The sequence below is a fragment of the Myotis davidii genome, unplaced genomic scaffold, assembly GCF_000327345.1.
Source record: "Myotis davidii unplaced genomic scaffold, ASM32734v1 scaffold269, whole genome shotgun sequence".
Lineage (NCBI taxonomy): Eukaryota > Metazoa > Chordata > Mammalia > Chiroptera > Vespertilionidae > Myotis > Myotis davidii.
In genome coordinates, this window is record NW_006383008.1 from 7,429,628 (window position 1) to 7,435,636 (window position 6,009).

The window sequence follows — 6,009 nt, forward strand, 5'->3', positions numbered from 1 at the left end:
CGCGCACCTCGGCCTCGGCTTTCCTGCCCGCGGCGGCCTCCGGACAGGTGTGCAGGTTAAACTGCCTCCGTTGCTCGTTTTGCACTGTACGCAGAGGGTAACTTCAGCGATGAGGTTTCTGTGGTCTTCTTTAAAGTTCTGAATACGGGGCAAACACCCGCTATTAATGATTGGCATGGGCTCCGCCGGTCGGTTTTGCATGTTCTCAGTCTACCCACCATCACCCCCGGAGAATCCTGTCCACGTTGTGCTCAGCAAGTCACTTCTTCCCACAGCCCTGTCCCCCTTCACAGGCGCCAGGGGGACGGCGAGGGGCGGGAGCGGGGCTGAATTTGCCCCCAACCCGGCCTTCCTGCCCGGCCTCCGGAGAGATGCGGTGTCACCTGACTGCACAGAGGGAGAGCTGAGCCCAGAGTTCACATGCCTTACCTGGGTCTTCCCGGATACAAATAAAATGTATTGGAGTCCTCGGCTCCAGAGCCAGTTCTTGAAATCACAATTTACCTCTGAGGGGTAAATGTTAAGTATTTTTTAATTTGATCCCTACTTTTATTTTTTCAAAAAAAATACATATTTGATTGATTTTTTTTTTTTTTACAGAGAGGAAGGGAGAAGGATAGAGAGTTAGAAACATGGATGATAGAGAAACATCGATCAGCTGCCTCCTGCACTCTCTGGAATTGAACCTGGGACCCTTCAGTCCGCAGGCCGAGGCTCTATCCACTGAGCCGAACTGCTGGTTAGGGCCCTACTTTTGTATATGTCACAACTGTAGACAGTGGGTTAATATACCTTAATTGACCTCTAAAAGATGCCTGTGCTTACAGTTCTTCTCTCAACCCGTTTATCAATTCATTACATAGAAAACAAGCAAAATTTGTAATTTGGGTAAGATTAAAAAAAAAAATTCCACAGTCAAACAGATCCTTTGAATACTGAATAAGCATCGTGTCTCCCCAGAGTGTGTGTCTGCAGAAATGAGCGGTTTCCAATTCTAATGGCCACAGGGGCCATCCAGGGTAATAGGAATGAGTGAGGTTGTCAGGTTATGACACAATAGGGTGGTATGGACTAGCAAATGGAAAACAAGATGTGCCATCTCCTAGGGACAGCAGCTGCTACTAAGCTCCAGCTGATAGCTAGCATGTAGACATATAGACTTGTTGCCATATCTTCCTGATTTTCAAAACAAGTCAGAAACTAGTATTTTGCGTAAATGCTCTGTTTCAAAGTGGTAGCATTTTTTAAGTTAAAGCATATGAAATTCCAATTGTTGTAGATTTAAAAGCTGTGAAATACTGCATTTGACATCTTGCCTCCTGGCAGTTGTCTTCAGTTTGGCAGAAACAACGTATAAAAATTTAAAAAATAAAAGATGTAAAATATTGGCAGTTTCATGTTTCAGCAGGGTGTGTTTTGTGTGTGTGTGTGTGTGTGTGTGTGTGTGTTTTTCTGTTTAAACATTGTGCAGGCCAAATAAAACGCATGTTACAGGTGACACTTGATCTGCAGGTGACACATGACCTCTAATCTAGATAATCCACCTCTAAGTAATCAAGACTGATAATTGAGGTTTATTGATTTTCTTTTCCATTTTTCACCACTTCTTAACTCTGCTACTGGGGGACAATCAAAATCTAGGAGGATTGTATTAATGAAATAATAATTGTTAACATTTTTGAGTACTCACTATGTCCCTGGTGCTATACTAAACACTACCCCTATTAATTAAATTTTCACAATAAATCTATAATATATGTTTCTTAATAATTCCATTTTACAGATAAGAAATTTAGGCTTAGAGAAATTAAGTTATCTTGCCTAAGATTGCACAGCTGCTGAGAAGTGTTATGAAAGTAGAATCACACATGTAATCTATACTACACATGTAACCTATACTTTTTTGTACAAAGTGGCATATAGTGTAAATTAACTAGCAGTATGACACCTAGACATTAAAATTAGCTTTGACATTTAGGATGCTTATAAAGAAAATCATTGGCATAAATGTGAAAACAAAACAAACAGGTTATAAAATATATACTGTATGATTTCAATTACCTAAAAATGAGGAAAGGAGAAACTACATATAAAAAATGAGCTTGGAAAGAAATCTATTTGAGTGGTTTTTCTCTTTACTGTTTTCAAATTTTCTTTAGTAAAAGTGTTTATAACAGCCCTAACTGGTTTGGCAGAGTGGATAGAGCGGCGGCCTGAGGACTTAAGGGTCCCAGGTTCGATTCTGGTCAAGGGCATGTACCTTGGCTGTGGACACATCCCCAGTGGGGGGTGTGCAGGAGGCAGTTGATGGATGTTTCTCTCTCATCGATGTTTCTAACCCTCTGTCCCTCTCCCTTCCTCTCTGTAAAAAATCAATAAAATATATATTTTTTAAAAGTGTTTATAACAAAGCCAAAATTTATTTAAAATGTTTCTTTGAAGTGGCCATTTTAATATGTGTGATAATGGACAAGACATTACGAGTCACTATGGGTTAGTATAAAATTTGTTAGGAATGCAGTTGAACATAAGAACTAAAGAAAGACTTAAAAATATATTTTACACTCGGCTGGCATGGCTCAGTGGTTGAGCGTCGAGCTATGAACCAGGAGGTCATGGTTCAATTCCCAGTCAGGGCACATGCCTGGTTTGCAGGCTTGATCCCCAATGTGGGGTGTGCAGGAGACAGCCAATCAATGATTCTCTCTCATCGTGGATGTTTCTATCTCTCTCTCTCCTTCTTCCTTCCTCTCTGAAATCAATAAAAATATAAAAAGAAAATAAAAGCTTTACATATTTATATTTTAAAGTTTGCTCTGAAAGTAGAGCTTTTTTTTCTTTTTATATTTTATATATTATAAAAACATCCATCAGCTGTCTCCTGCACACACACCCCCCTCCCCCCGGGGATATGCCCACAACCAAGGTACATGCCCTTGACCGGAATCGAACATGGGACCCTTCAGTCCGCAGGCCGACACTCTATCCACTGAGCCAAACCGGTTAGGGCAGAATATTAATTTTAATATCTTTGCTTTCTTATTGTGTAGAAGAGTAATTTTACAAAAATCTCCAATACAGTTTTCTAATGGAACAAAGTAATGTCAAATTCCAAATATAACACTACCATTTTGATGTATAATATCATGTTAGGTTGGGGAGGAATGATCAGTACTTCTCTTGGACATACTTAGTAGTATTCTTTGGTTACAGTGTATATGAGACTATATTGATGTTAACATTGATGGTGATGTAAAAAAAAGCATTAGAATTCAACAAGATTTCATGAATTCAACAAGTATCAGCAAACTAGAAATAAATGGGGACTTCCTCAGCCTATGAAAAAGTTACAGCTAACACCATATTTAATGGTAAAAATTGAATGCTTTCTCCCTAATATCAGATTAAGACAAGGATGTCCATGCTCACAACCTCCATTTAGCATTTTATTGCAGATCCTAACCAGTGCAGCAAGGCAAGAAAAATAAATAAAAGACATAAAAATTATAAACATAGAAGTAAAACCTGTCCCTATTCTTAGATGACATGTTTGTTTACATAAAACTATGGTAACTAGCAATCAGTTTTAATAACACATCAGGATACAAGGTAAACTTAATAAAATTCTATTTCTATATATTAACAACAAATAATTGAAAATAGTAAAATATTTTTTAAATTCCATTTATGTTAATGTCAAAAACATACTTAAGAATAACAACAACACACCATTTTAAGAACAACAAACCAAAATGTTAAAACTTTGCACTGAGCCCTGGCTGAATAGCGCAGGTTAGAGAATTGTCTCCATACGCCCACTTGCGGGATCCATCCCGTCAGGACTCATACAAGAATCAACTAATAAGTCCTGGCTGGGTGGCTCAGTTGGTTGGCGCATTATCCAGTACACCGAAAGATTACTGGTTCGATTCTCCATTAGGGCACATGCCTAGGTTGGATGTTCATCCCCTGTCGGGCACATAGGGAATCAAGTTCAGAACCCCTCTATGAGGCAAATTAAAAAAGCAAATTAGCCCTGGCCAGAGTTGCTCAGGGGTTAGAGTGTCGGTCCATATATCAAAGGGTCCCAGGTTCGATTTCCAGTCAAGGGCACATACCTGGGTTGCAGATTCAATCCCTGGCCCCGATCAGGGCGTGTATAGGAGGCAACTAATCAGTGTGTGTCTCACAGCAATCTCTCTCCCTCAATCTCTTTCTCCCTCTCTCTCCCTCTCCCCTACTATTCCTCCCTTCCACTCTCTCTAAAAAAAAAAATGGAAAAAATATCCTCTAAAAATCAATGGAAAAAATATCCGGTGAGGATTAACAACAACCAACAACAACAAATCTTTACACTGAAAACAACATATTGCCAAGAGAAATTAAAAAGACCAACCTAAGTGCTGGCTGGATAGTTCAGTTGGTTAGAGCATCTTCCCAGTATACCAAGGTTGTAGGTGAATGCACAAATGAGTGGAACAACAAATTGATACTTTCTCTTTCTAAAAAATCAAATAAAATAAATAAAAAGACCAACATAAATTGATAGATATACCATGTTCTTGGATTAAAAGACAAAATACTGAGTTTTTAATTTTTCTCCCAAACTGATTATATTATAGATTCAAAGCATTCCTGATCACAGGCTTTTTAAAATATAGAAGCTAACAAGTCAATTCTAAAAGTGTAAAGATCTAGAATAGCCAGAGTCTTGAAAAATCTTACTGAAACTGAAAGACTTATACTACTGACTTAAAGGCTTAAAGACTTACTAAGTGATACAGTAATCAAGAAAGTGTGATACTGGCCTAAGGACATACAAGTAGATCAATAGAACCGAATAGAGAGTCCATAAATAATCCACACTTACAGAGTCAATTGATTTTGACAAAGGCATCAAAGCAATTTAGTGGAGAAAGGAGTCTTTTAAACAAATGATGCCATAATAACTGGATATCCATATAGGGGGAAAATTAACTGTAACTTCTAGTTCACATCACGATTTGAACTGGATTATCAGTTGAAGTGTGAAAGATAAAACTATAAAGGGTCCAGCTGTGGCCTAGTAGTTGAGGCTTCACCCATTCACCAAGAGTTTGTTGGTTCAGTTCCTGGCCAGGATGCATGCTGGGGTTGCAGGCTCAATCCCCAGTGAGAGGCATGCAGGAGGCAGCCAATCGATGACTCTTTCTCATCATTGATGTTTCTTTTTTTAAAAAAAATTAATTTATTTTTGTTTGTTTTAACTTTTTATTAAATGCTTAGGATACAGATTGATTTTTGTAAATGACTGTTTTACTTTTCCTGAAATAAGACCTATCTGCGCTCTGATAAAACAGAATGAAAAATCTCAATTAATGGGAGTTCCTGCACATAGCTCAGATCCTCACTGTGAGGAGCCGAGCTCCTCACAGCTGCTTCTTTCTGCTGTTACTATAGGAACAATGTTGTATTGGGGTCATCATTGATGTTTCTCTTTATCCCTTTCCCGTCCTCTCTGAACTCAATAAAAATATATTTTTTAAAAATAAAAGCCATGTTTTGTGCCCATAGCTTGATGCTGAATTTCTTAAGGTTTCCATGAAGAAATACACAGTATTGGTTATCTCAGTTAAGAGTGTTGTCCTGATACGTGAAGGTTACAGGTTCAATCCCTGGTCAAGGCACATACAAGAATTAACCAGTGAATGCACAAATAGTGTAATGACAAATCAATGTTTCTTTCTTTCTCAAATAAGTCAATGAATAAAAATAAATAAATAAATAAATGAAAAGAACACAGACTAGTGTCAGACTGTGGGAGTTTGATTCCAGTTCTGTCACTTGCTGGCTCAGTGACCAAAGTGAGTTAATCTGCCTGTGCCCTCATCTGTAAACAACCATGGAGTTGTGAGAATTGGTGGTAGGGTAAGCAGAAGCTAGCATATAAATGCACCATAACTGTCAGATATCAATGCTAAGTATTTTGTTTCTTCAGTTAAATTGTAGCTCTATGAAGATAAATAAGCT